Here is a 14178-nt window from a genome sequence, read left to right as displayed (position 1 = left end):
CTCACATAACAGAGTGGCAGCTTACCTGCAAGTAACCTAGATAATAAACCCAGTGCAAACACCAACAATTAACAGCTCAAATGCAGAGGTGCTAGTTACTCCCTTCTTTCTGTGTGTTAATGGTTCTGCAAACAGCTAGCTTAAACCACCTTCAGTTTATTCTAAGGGTAAGCTTCCTTGGGGTGGAGGTGAGGTTCTGGTGGTGCCACCACCTGAGAGACAGCTGGCAACAGGGAGGAGAGCTGGGCTGTTGATTATCACCTCTTAGCTGGAGACTATTGCACATCACATCAGATTTTACTCTACTCCATGTCATGCTGGTGTAATTTTTTTTTGCCCTCTAAAGGGGGAAGTTCTTACAACCCGCTCCAGTCAGGAAATGGCTACATGTAAACAGCATGGGAGAGGCTCAGCAAGCCCTGGGCAGAGGCTTGGCCCAATGACATGTGTCAACATGCCTTTAGTCTTTCACGCAAAGGGAAAATGTCTCACATGGAAGCTGTGGAGTGCTGACCCATAGCTCTCATCTTTCCAGGGACTGAAGGAATCACTGGTCAATCACTTGAGCAGGAACTGTGTATCAGGGCAAGGAGAGAACTCAGGAAGTGTTCAGCTTCTGTAATCAAGAGGAAGACTTTTCTCTACGTGCAGTTTCTTTCTTCATTCACGTAAAGCTTCCTAACTCAGTAAAAACACACAGGATTATTCCTGCAGGTGACAGTCTTCAAGCTGAGCTTGTGTGATGTCAACTCCACCTGTTGACACAGCCAGTGGCCCGTAGACATTGTCATGGTCTAGTTCACATTTCTGGCAGAAATTTCTGGCATTGATGAATAACAAGCTCAAGGAGGGTCTTAGTCAGATGTGGGCTAGATTGGCCTTTTTCAGGTAACAGAAACAGTGAAAAATGTAGGTTGGAAGGGACCTCTGGGGGTCTTCTGTGCCAATACCCTTCTTGAAGGAGGTCTACTTTGTATTTGATCAACAAATAGTTTTCTTATCAGAACCCAGAAAGCTTTTTTTTTCCTTGCACAATGTTTAAATGGTGTTTGTCAGATCTGTAGTTCAACTAAGGATTTATGAGGTGGGAACTGTAAAAGACACTACCCTGGTCAAGTAATATCTTCTCTGGCAAATTTTGATACCTGTTTCTACCTATTTCTAAGACACTGGGAATGTGGATTCTAAGATACTAGAAATGTTAGTAATAGGAATTTTAACTGAGAAAAACAATTTTTCCCTTCATCCAGCTTTCCTCTCCAAAAGATCTGTCCTAGCTATCTCAGATATTTTACCTGCACATTGCTCCCCCAGACCTTGAAAATTATGGGAGGTGGTAAGCAGCTGAGTTAAGTAACAGATTAAGTTATTTGCAACTATGAGGAGCCAAGTACAGGGTCATATAATGAAACCACTGGATAACCTGAGTGGTAGGTTCTTCACTTACTCTGTCACTACTCTGAAACATTCAGAATCATGGTTTAATTGGAGTTGTAGTCAGTCTCTGGTAAGGTCATTGGGAGCAGAAGCAGCTGAAGCCTCTCTTTGTTGATATGGGATCATTTCTGAAATGGTTCAGGAAAAAGAAATCTGTTTTGATTTACCACAATCTGCATCATGCCTGTAAAAATGATCCTGAAATGTTTTACTCAAAAGGCATTTTCACGTGACACCAGCATGTACAGACTTTTTTACAGCGGGCTGCAAGACATATGGGTAGTATGCAGGTCTCATACTCTGAAACTTGTTTTCCACACTTATTTTAAAAACACAGAGGAAAATAATGTAACAGTCTTGACTCCATTAAAAATGGATACATCTCAGGTAACTTTATGAACTACAGTGGAGTAACTGTCTATATATTGTGATAAAGGCTAGCATTTGGACCAATAACTTTAATGCTCATTTATTTATGTGATATGGGATGCTGACCTAACTGCTACATCCAGGATCAAAGCTTGCTTGCTGTGCTAGATCAACCTGATAAGAGTATGGTATTCTTTACATCCAATTTATTTTACATGATAAAAATGTTTCCTTGTGGTAGATTTCAAATATTATAGTATGGTATGGTGGGGTTTATATTGTAGGGCTCCAGCAGATGGCAGAGGAGACAGGTTTTGAATAGGTGAAGTTCTCAGGTACCCTGTTAAATTAGTACAAGAAAATAGGTTTTATTTGAGCTTCAGCAAACCTGCCAGTTTCTCTTCACTTGGTTTTACTGAAGTGGAACTAGTGTGTAGGGTTTATGGGGGCTTATATGCTCTTCATGGCTGTTGGACCTCGGTGTGTGAAAATAAAACATGCTGTAATAGAGGTTGCCCATTTAGGATCTGGAAAGATTACAAAGGTCTTTTTCTCCTGTAAATTCAGTCATTGATTTTAGATTCAGCACCTGAGGGGAAAATAGCCTATGGGGACAGTCCTGCTTTCTGACTTAAAAATGCTTCATAAAAGACGCATAAACATAAAGGGCTCTGATGTTTGTAGGTAGGAGCCAAGGCCTGTCTCTGTTCTCATTTAAATCACAGTAAACCCCAAATAATAAAACTGACATAGTCCATATGCATTATTAAGAGACTCGATTTGGTCAAGATTCCCTGTCTAATCCCATAGAACACTAAATAAAGCACTGTAGAAATCTCTAGGTAAGTAAGAAATTGCCATGTAAATTAATAACCAATACACAGGCATAGCAGAGCTGTATTTTTCCTGTTACAAAATGGTTTTGCAATATGCTCTGTGCTCACCTGAATGAGAACTACAAACCTCGTAGTTGTACAAAGAACAGCATACACAGAATTGTGAACATACAGCTTGTGAACTGCGGTCTAAATTTACTGAAACTCAGCATGAGGAGACATGAAATGGAGGAAAACACGGGGAGTAAAGAAAAAATATTGCAACAATCATCGTATTTTTCTGGAAGGAACATTTGTTGGTGAGGTAAGAGGACTCCTTAGACCATTAGGCTGATACAAGAATTTACAGCCTCAGTGCATCCTCCCCTTTCTCACTGACAGTCCTCCAAACCAAATATAAATGGTTGTTCTGGATTGCCTGTGATCTCTTTTGCAAAGCAACATCTGTGGCTGCAGTGTTTTTCTGGTGGGCACTCTCTGCCCAAGGGAAGTTACTTTATTCATCAGCTTGACAGCAAAGTTGGTGTGCTACCTTAAGAAGAGATACCAGAGCAACTCTGTTGAATTCTTTCAGGGACCATGAACACCCATAGTTAAATAGAAAGTGCTGTTCAAGAGAACAGAATTGTCCCTATTTATGTCAAGAGCTGAAACTAATTTTATTATTTTACTACTGGTAGGATCTCTGAAATTAGGTAACTTTAAATGAACAAACAGGTGACTAAATTTTCCTAGTGCATGATGCACAAACAAGACAGAACTTGCCTTGTTTACTAAGGCAATACTAGCCTTATGTTGATGGTAGAGAATGTTTATCTGAAGAAATTGATGTGCCACTGGTCACCATATAGTGAAAAAACACAGGCATAAGTGAGAAATCTAGTCAAAGGAACAAGAGCTGCCACCTTCTTCAAGAACATAATATCTCAGTTTTAAAACTGTTTGAAGTCTTTCTTTCCTCTGTTAACTCTGGCCAAACAAGGACACCATGGCAAGGACAGAGGGTAAGTTTCTAGGTTTTTGCTAAATTTCAAAAATAAATGTGAAAATAAATATTTTTTGATCTTGTGATAACAGGATACAAAAAGAAGATTTTTTTTTTTTAATGATGAGTTTTCTTATTTCTCAGAGAGGAAAAATTTGCCTCTCTTCTCTTGAGATAATAGTACCCATCACTAGCATCTATTCCAGAATGCCACTACTTGACAATCAAGTAGATGTTACAGGTCATGTAGTAGTTCTTTTGCCAGATACTTAATAGTTCTTATTCAATTAGTAAAATAATTTGTGAGGAACTTTGTTGCATGTTCTTGATGAAGAATTGCTATGTAGCCACTGCAGGATGCCAGGTATTTGTCAAGACTCTTTGGACAGTAGGTCTCAGCCTTTCCTGAACTGCTCTAAAGATACATCTGTCTCATGTATCTGTCCGCTATGTCCAATCTTTATTCATTTTTCAGTCTGAGCAATCAAATAATTTGTCATGTCAGTAAATGAAATTAAATGGAACTGTTTCTAGGTAATTTCACCATTACCGTATTTACCTACATCTTTTGCAACGTCTTAGTATCAATAGAAACCTGTGAAAGTTTTCACTTCCATTTCTTTTTGTGTTATTATTAAATGAGACTATGAAAACTGTGAGTTCACTTTATAGTTACATCTCTCTTATGCCTGAGATCTTAAACCCACAGTTTCTCAGTCCCTTACAGAATTCAGTCCATGCTGAACAATGACAAAAGTTCCTGAATTCTACATGAGAGTTTTGCACATTATAGGAGAGCATAATAATGGATGAGTGTTGAAATACTTACAGTGTTGCTGAGCATACCTGTTAAGGAGAAAATTGTAGCTGTAGCAAAACTAATTAGGGTTTCTTTGTAAGACAATAATCGTGTCAGAGCCAGCAGATAACGTACTTAATTCTAATCAGCTTTCACTAATCGTGGAAGGTAAAATTAGTTATTAGTATTGAATCACAACTTTCCTTAAGTAGCAGTCTAAATCTAATTACCCTAAGTTACTTTACTTTCCACTTAATACTTTATTGTTGTCCACAAAGGTTTTGGTGAACCAGAGGCTATTTATACCTGAGTTGATGATGTGATTTTTCTTCAGTATATTTTTATAATTGATGTAGAGTGATCAGATACTAATTCAGATACTGACTTTGCAGCTGAAAAGTTTATGACTCTCATTAGAGTGAAGTCTGGTATCTTGATTAATCATATGATGTGTATTGAAGTAGGTTTCAGATTTGTGTAAACTGGTATGACTTCACGACCTTCAGAGGATTCAGAGAGAAGGGAAGAAAAATAATTCATTTTTAAAGTAACTTTTATTAAAATATAACCCAATTTTATTTTAACAATGTTTTTAATTTTTCAAATATTAAGGTGTCACAGCTTGAGAGAGTATGTTGGCTTCTACCAGATTCCTGTTGTCTTAAATAACAGTATGACCATAGAGTCTTTAGAATAGTAGAACTGAAATCAGTGGGAATAGAATTAGGCCAATGCTGAAGGCTTCCAAAAATTCTCTTCTTAAATTACTCGTGCTGTCTTATGAGTTCACTCTTGTGGTGAGGTCATACATTTGAACTTGAAGTCACCTCTTGATACCTTTAACTCTCTAACTGGGAGCATCTGAGGCCCCAAAGAGGAGGCTGGCTGATGGAGCTGCTGGTCTCCACCACGTGCACACGCACAGTCTCCAGGACAGGTGGCTGACTCTGTCCTGGAGAAACCCCCCTAGCTGCAGTATGGAGACACCTGCATGGGAAGGCTTGGGCTGTGGGCTGTGCAGTGCCTGCCAGTGTCTGGTGGTCAGCTGTAGTGATGAAGGCAGCTTTGATATCTTGAGTGCTGCAGTGTGTGTTGGACTCCAAGTGGCATCCAAAGCCTGCATTTCCTAGGGAGTGGAATACAAATAGACAGGTCTGCTGCCAGGTCTATGTTGGGGATGGAGAGCAGCTCCAGGCCTTTTAGCTGTAGTGACTCTGGAGCACAGTCAAGATCCCTGGTGTGTAACAGAGCCAGGGCCTTGCATAACTCTGCTCCTGACACAGGAGTACAGTTCAGACACTGAGGGGTGGTGGGGCCAAGCAGCATGACTGCAGTACTGAGGTTTCCAGTTTTCTCCCACCTTTCATCTCATCTATGTCCATTTAAAATAACTTTTTATGGATTTGTAGTCCTGGCAGCAAGTACATAATTTATCCCTAGATGTTGCAATGCTGTAAAGTAAATAAATCAAAACAATTTTCTGGCTCTTAGGATGACTACAGTAAATATTTGCTGTGCAAAATCAAGAAAGAAATATAAACTTTAAAAAAAAAGAATAATTTTCTTTCTCCAAAATGGGATTTTGTGTAGAAGTCCCCAAACTTTTTTTCCAATTTTTATTTTTTTCCCCAAGTATTTAATGGCAATTTGTTGGGGGGGTTCCTTTTTTTTTTTTTTTCCCCACAAAAAGCCATTATGCTTTGCATTTGAAAACTATTGGTGCCAGCACTTCTATAAATGGCAGTTAATATTTCTTATATGTTGTGAGAGCAGATTCTCTGCATCAGTTCAGAAAAATGCCAAGCTTTTCTTCTCCAGTCTTTATGCAGTTGTAGATGAAGTTGTACTATTCTATGATAGCAAGCTCTGATCCCCACACGTAATTTATGAAAGCGTGCTTCAACCCAACTTAGGGAGAGTGATTACCCATGTGAGAATTTCTGCACTGAAGTACTAAGGCTCTGATTTTAGGTCTGTAAAGTAAAATTGCCTTTACACCTGCATTGAGCCTTAATTTAAACCTCTGAGAAACTGTTTCACTTCCCTTGAGATTGTTTCGGTGTAGCTGATTCCCATGGTGCCCATGTCTGCTCTTCAGGTAGCTGTTGTGGTTGAAGGCCTTATTATCTGTGCCACAGGCTTGTTACTTTCCATTTTTATTATGTTATTTTATTTCTAAAAAATTGCCATAATAAGGGCTCGTGCAACTTCTGCCCCAAAGGCAAAGGCATGAGACATCCCAATAGGTCATCTGACTGGTGTCCTCAAGTGAAAATACCTTCTGCTAGCAGAGTTTGCAGGCAATGGTCACCAACTGCTGAATTGCAATGGGAACACCAATACTTCAAACCAGCTGGGCTACATTTGGAGCAGGTAGTCTATTAATGGCTTGAATTTATTAGCTATGTTTAAATTCACCAGAATAGGCTGCTTAAATAAACCTGTCTATCTATGCATGACCCACCATCATAAATTATTTACAAAATAAATAAAAGTGTAAACCCCATGAACTTGTAAGTGTAGATCTAAGGCATAAGTCTTGCACTGAAAGGTGTTTGGGTGGTTTCCTTACTAATGTGGGGCACCACAAAAGAGGGAGCGTCTCACTGTGAGAACAAAGGGCAATTCATGCATGGCATGTCTCAGTAAGTTCTGACTTCTCCACAGAAGTTTCATTTTCCCCATTATTGAAAAAAGAATTATGAGCTACAGATGGTTGCCAGGATTATGTCCAGTCAGATTTTGAGTATCTCCACAGATGGAGACTACACCAGCTGTCTTGCCAAACTGTCCTAGTGTTTGATAACCTTCACAGCAAATGAGGGATTTTTTTTTCTTATTTCTAGAGACAATTGGCTGTAGTTCAATTTGTGCTCATTGTTGCTTGTTCTTTCACTGAGCACCAATGAGAAGACTCTGTTTCCTTCTTTACTATCTGGTATTTTTACACATTCAAAAGATCTCTCTAAGCCTTCATTTTCTCCACTAAACATTCCCAGATCTCTCAACCTCCTCTCACATCACAGATGCTCCACTATGTGACCCAAGCTGTACTTGCAGATAGCAGGCAGTCCCTTTTAATCAGGTACTAGGTAATAGGGCTTTACCTAAACTCTGCTTAGAGGACATGGACTTGCTATTTAAAAGGACTTGCTATTTAAAAGTATTTAATTCAGTCAAAACAATCCACATTCTTTGAAGAGCAGAAAAGAAAAGTCTCTGTGCTATTATTTCTGTCAAGATTTTTTGTTTTGGTTTGCTTTGCTTTGCTTTGTTGTTTTTTTTGTTTTACAAGTTTAATATTTCATCTAGCTTTACCTGTTGGTAAAAACGTCAGAAAATTGTACCTGTTTTGCCAGTCCTCACCCTTCATTCTTGGAAAAGTATGAGAGAATCTTTCATTGCTCAGCTCTGACCTCATAGTCCAGTTAAGGAAATGCATGAGAGACAGTGAGGCTGTATTGCCAACCCAGAATAAAAGTCATGAGTCAGTCCTCAAAACTCAGTAAGCTCAGAAGCTATTTACTGCATAATTATATACTGCTTGAGTATCTTTAGGACAGTCCTATGTTTGCCTTGTTTGGTTCTTTTTTTAGGTTGAAGATTTATGCCATGTTCTCAAGCATTCATTTGAACCTTGTAGGATAAAAATAACTTTCTATATAATAAACAAATTTTATAAGCATTTCATTTTTCATTTATATATATTTATATATACATATGTATGTGCATATGAAAAGGTAAATTCTTAACTAAAGTTCTAACTATTGAATTCAGATATGTAGAGACAAACAGAGATAGTATACAAGGCATCTGTGATAAGCTTGTATGACATATTAAGTACTGCATGTTGGATGCAATTCCATTACCCAAAAGATGAAATAGCCAGATATAATTATTTTGCTTGGAGATTATTTGTGATGGGACATTTTGTGGAAATTGTCCCCTCTTGAGATTCAGTAATGCACTAAATACAACTTTGTGGACTTTAATATTTGAGAATAGTTTTGTTTACTAGCATGTTTCTTAGATTTGATCATATACATGAGTATATGAGGCATAATTCATCCCTCCAAACTCACTAATAGAACTCTGAGCAGAATAAAAAAGAAATTTTTTCCCTGTCATAATCTGCACTCATATCTCCTTATCTCACCTCAGAATATTAGAAAGTGTGCTAATACTTTACAACAAAAAAATGCAGTGTGAAAAGGTAATTCTTTACTAACATCCAGTAGAAATCCAACAAGTTTCTAAATTACATTTAAAGGATTACAGAGGGGTGGGTTTTTTGTTTGTTTCATTTTTCTCTGGTCTTTAATGTTTTCCCTGTAATTATTTTGCAGCAGGTGCAAGTATCCTTGATACCAGGCAACTACTTTGCTGGCTAAAATGTAAATACATGATTCATTGTCTCTGTGGAGCCCCAAGCATAGGCCTCACAGTTAATTATTAGTATAATGTTCTGGGGATCTATTTTTTCTTTTGTTGTTGGGGATGCTATTAAATGAATGGGGATGGCTTGCTTAGAAAAACTTGTTAAATATTAACTTGCTGTGCCTTAAGGCACAGTTTATATGAAAGGTGACATGACAGACATTTCATTCAGGCTACATTAGATTGATTATATTTGTAAGGTTTTGAAACTCCAGAAGATTCCAACCTATTTACAAACAGGTTGAACAAACAGTGTGAAATATAGTTGTATTTCAGAAAAACAGAAGCATATTCCTTCTTTTTTTTTCTTTATTTACATAAATATATATTTTTAAGAGATTGCATTTTTATCACACTGTAAATATTAGTCCAGATACTTTTTTTTAAAGCATCTTCCTTCCCACCCTATGGCCTGAGTGAGAGTCTTATTCTGTGTATTAGGCTGGCACTTCCATTGAGTAGTTTTTGTAGTGATTGGGCATATCAACCATAAGGCTTGTGTGCTGTAGGTTTGGTTTTCTGGCTCTACCAGATTTTCCTGCATGTAGAACAGTCCAGAGCCCACTGCCTGCTTGGGAACAAGAAAGTAGGGCAGGTGGGAGTGGGGACAGTCTCTAAATGGACTAAGTAATCTGTGGAAAGCAGCTGCAAAGTGCCCCTGGGATGGAAAGAGGTTGAGCACATCTGACTTGGTCTGTGTTGTACCCGTGTCTTTGCTTCCTTTAGTTGTTTTGAGGCACTGAAGCCAGACACTGAAAATAAAACTTATACAGAGGATAAGATTTCAGGGTTTTCTTTTTAGCTAAATACAAACCCAGTAAACTCCACCTCTGTTTCAGCAAAATTCTTTCAACTCGAGTGATGGCAACATCCAACTGAGACAGTACTAACCACAATGGTGGCAGAAAGTGTCCTGCTGCAGTGTTACACACAGCTTCCCTATTATGCCATAGTGGTGCACTACCATGAAGAACTAGGTATCCTGTCTCCATGACTGGGTATAAAAAGATGTCTAGGAAGAACTTGTATGATATTTCTCTTCAATAATCTCAAAAACTCCATCTACTTTCACCCCCAGCGGCTTATTTTGGCATCCATAAAATCCTTTTTCAGGGAATTCCATGGGTCTGTTACCAGGTCTGTGAAAAACTGCATCATTTTCCTTAATTTCAAGTTATTTTTTGGGGTTTCTTCTTGATGACATTTATTTCTTGTACTTAAACATACTGAACAACTGGTCCCTATCCTCCATCTCTGTAGTAGCCATGAACTTGGGAGATCTTTATCATTTTATATCCTTGCTGCCTGTTTCTGAACATCTCCCAATTCTATTCTATGCTTTCTGAAATGAAGGGATCCAATCTGTATTTGGTATCAAGGTGAGACAGGGATTTATTCAGTGCTGTGATGATGCTTTCAATTTTGTTCCCTGTTGTGATGACCCACCCTTAAGAGGAAGGAAGCACCTAAGATTCATTACAGTTCCTTTCCTAATACCATTTTCCATTGGTTGATGTCTTTTTTAAAATTTCTACTTAGCAGATATTTTCTTCTAAAACTATTTACAAATGTAACATTTAATTTCTGAGTGGTTGTAATTGTAAGATGTCATTTTATATGTGAAACTAGGTTTGCTGTACTTATGCACATCCCTTTACCTTCCTTGAGTTCACTTGCCATTTTATTGCCAGTTCAGTTTCAGAAATCTCTTCTGCAGTCCTGCCTGGTTAGTTCTTGTCTTTACCATTTCACCATTTACTCCTGTTTCTGAGAGAGCCAGTGTTCACTAAACATGCTCAGTATTGATTGAACCTTACTGCAGTGGCCTTGTTTTCTCTGGATGCTGTTACAACATCCAGAACATACAGTGGCCTGGAGTCTTTTTGACAGTCTTTTTGCACCTCCTGTTTGAAGGCAGAATTATTAAGTAAATTTACTAATTGATCTTTTTACTTTTTAGAGTGGGATAGGGAGTTATTGTGTTCCTATTTTTAATTTTCTTCTCTCTGTGATTTTCATCAGGACACAACTTCAACTTTTTGAAGGATGTTTTCTAGTTCTCAAGCTCTCCTTACTAGTATTATTAGTGTTGTGTTTTCAGTTGGGTGTTCTTCCATGTAATCCATGTAATCTACAACCTCTGAGGATTTAGCACTTTCTAGTGTCTTGTTTCTGTTTCAGCTATTCACATCCTTTAACATAACTACCACTTAGGAAAAAAAAAAAGGAAGAATGAGGGGAAAAAAAAGAAATCTACCTTGTTGCCTTTGGCAATAGTGTAGCTGGATCAGGTCCAGCCAGGACCCTGCTGCTCAGGTCAGACAATTACTGTTTGTAGTTACATCCACTTTTGTGGAGTTATGGTGTATCAGACTTTATGCCTCTGTGTTTGCCACAGCTTTTTATGTTTAAAAGTTCATCATATTCTTACATGGTGTTCTTCAACAAGGGATTTCCCTGCAATGAAGCTGTTTGTAAATGTAAGCTACAGTGGACATTTTTATGAGAGGGGAACTCTTAGATTACTTGAATGAAAGATGGGGTTTTTAGTAACACCAGTTAAAATGATGCAATGCCAGCTTCTACCATGGCATTTGCAGCTATGCTGGTTGATATGCAGGACTGAGAAAATAAAGTGTGTGTACAAGAAATGGTAGAAATATTTGATTCACATTATCATTAGAGGTGGGAGAAGGCATGAAATTCAACCAATCAGTCAAATGGTGAGCAATGTGTACATCCAGTGCTTGGCTTTAAGGTCCTTTTCTTATACCTGATTGGGGAATACAGGACTGCATTGTAAAAATATAAAGAGATAGCTCTTCAGTTTGGCAGGCGTTGAAGGTCTTTGTCAAGTTTTCCCAGCTTCACAGATCCACTGAGTTTTTGTCATTGACTGTAGGTGACTTCCTTGGCTTTCACCACCCTTGCGCCTCCAAATCTAGCCAACCATGTAACCAGCCTTGAATGCAAGGCTTCAGGGCTTTTATCTGAATGAGTGTCACAGCTCAAGCCCATGACACTAGGTGCATGGTCACTTTTTATGACTTGAGGCAATATTGCAGAAAATTATGAATATAATTTTAAGAAACTAATATATATTTGGGAATATATTTTTTCTTAAAACAAAGGAGCATTGCGCCTCATGTCTGCGTTATGCTTTCTTATAGTAAGAAGGTGATTATACCTGACAGAAACAGCTGTTTCTACCCAGGTGAACATTTTCTCTATGGAGTCCTTTGGGGGACCCCAAGGCGCCCCTGCCGAGAGGGACTTGGGGATACTGGTGGATGAAAGGCTGGATGTGGGCTACCATGTGCACTTGCAGCCCAGAAAGCCAATTATATCCAGGGCTGCATCAAAAGCAGCATGGCCAGTAGGTTGAGGGAGGTGATTCTGCCCCTCTACTCTGCTCTAGTGAGATCCCATCTGGAGTGCTGCATCCAGCTCTGGGGTCCTCAGCACAGGAAGGACATCAATCTGTTGAAGCAAGTCTAGAGGAGGGCCACCAAGTTGATCAGAGGGATAGAGCACCTCTTCTGTGAGGAAAGGCTGAGAGAATTGGATTTGTTCAGCCTGGAAAAGAAATGGCTTTGAGGTGACTTAACTGTGGCCTTCCAGTATCTGAAGGGAGCCTACAGGAAAGACGGAGAGGGACTTTTACAGGAGCATGTAGTGACAGGACAAGGGGAAATGGCTTCAAACTGAAAGAGACTCAGTTTAGATGAAATATTAGAAGGAAGTTTTTTCTGTGAGCGTGGGAGGCACTGGAACAGGTTGCCCAGATGAGTACATCCCTGAAGTGTTCACCGTTGGGTTGGATGGGGCTCTGAGCAGCCTGGACTAGTGAAAGGTGTTGGAACTTTAAGGTCTCTTTGAACCCAAATCATTCTATGATTCTATGATTCTATGATTTTGACATGTCATAACATGGTAAAACCAGGCTCATATATGCTTTCTAGTTAGTTCTGATAAGTTGCCAAGTCACAATGCTTAATTCAGTACAATGAAATGGGGTTTTAGTGGGTTTGATAAGCTTTTGAAACAGTAAGAGACAAGACACTTTTTATTTATAACTGAACTGTTTATGGTGGTAGGTTTTTATTGAAGCAGTAATTCAACTAACAATTGCGCTGTCAACTCTTATCTCTAGGTAGGAAAATGAAAAAAGACATTTGTATTGAACACATATTTCACTGCTAAGTGTTATGGTAATTTTAATTTGTAACCTTTCAAATGAAATAAATAACTTTTTTTTCTCTGTTTAATGATTCCCCCCCAATCAATCAATTTTTCCCTTTGAAATCAATTTTACTCTATTTTTGGAGCTATCAGTTGTGGGTGGCAGCAGGCAATTTCCTGTGGATTGGACAGATGTGAAGTAAAGTAGCCTTCAAGTCAAATTGTCTGTGTCACTTCTAAGCTGGAACAGAAACATCTCCACCAGTGCTTCTATCCTGCAGGTTCTTCCACAGCAATGAATACCATGAGCTCAGATAAATTCCTGAGTGTAGTGGCAGAAGCTTAGTAGTTTGAATAAAAGCTCAGATCTCACCACAGCTGTGAGCAGATTCTTTGAGAATGTATTTAATGTAACTTATCAATATAAATTATGTATTCTGATAAGTAAGTAAGTTTGTTGATTTTTCAAGTTTTCTTACTTTGTCCGTGTGGTCATTGCAGCAACTTTCGGTGCTTCTTTCTATTCCCTGTGATAACAGTTATCCTTAATGGTTCACTAAAGTAAAATAAAATACAGAAAAGGTCTACTGATCTTTTCACTGTACCTTATGCTGTGAGATAGACTGTATTTTCTATGTGGTCTTCTGGATGGGATGCAGGGGTGGACTCCAGAGCTGCTTGAGACAGTGGCAGTAAAGTCCATTGACTCCAACAGGAAAAACAACTCAGCCCACGTACTTGGCTTTATTGAGAAGTATGAGATACAGTTGCAGCTTTCACAGTCCCTCCTAGAAGTCAGACATTCTGAGCTTTGGACTCCTAATGTTCAGCTGTTTGTCAGAAAGTCTATAATAATTACATTTGAAAGGTTTTGATGCAATGTAATCTGAAGAAAACAAACTTTATAAAAAGAGTGATGGTAAATTATGTGTTGCACATCTTATATAGCAGAAATGTTTTCTGTCATAAATGTTCCATTGATATGATATGTTTTCAAAAGAAATTTCATACTTTGTGCAACCACACGTGGTTGTTATGTCTCCCAACTTGAACAGAGATAAATAAAATTGTTTTGCACATAACTGTAGACAAGTTAACTTGCTTAAAAATGGATACTGTTAAATTTAGTGATA

General features: G+C 38.4%; 1 protein-coding gene across 2 annotated transcripts in view; it reads left to right on the top strand.

Annotated features, from left to right (window-relative positions):
* The window catches only part of HDAC9 (histone deacetylase 9), a 459755-nt gene that overhangs the window by 154044 nt on the left and 291533 nt on the right, over window positions 1-14178 (top strand). The gene's annotated exons all lie outside the window — the stretch shown is intronic.

Source organism: Manacus candei, unplaced genomic scaffold, assembly GCF_025592945.1.
Source record: "Manacus candei isolate 608988 ecotype Guabito, Panama unplaced genomic scaffold, ASM2559294v1 h1tg000021l, whole genome shotgun sequence".
NCBI lineage: Eukaryota > Metazoa > Chordata > Aves > Passeriformes > Pipridae > Manacus > Manacus candei.
This window is presented reverse-complemented; position numbering and strand designations above follow the sequence as displayed.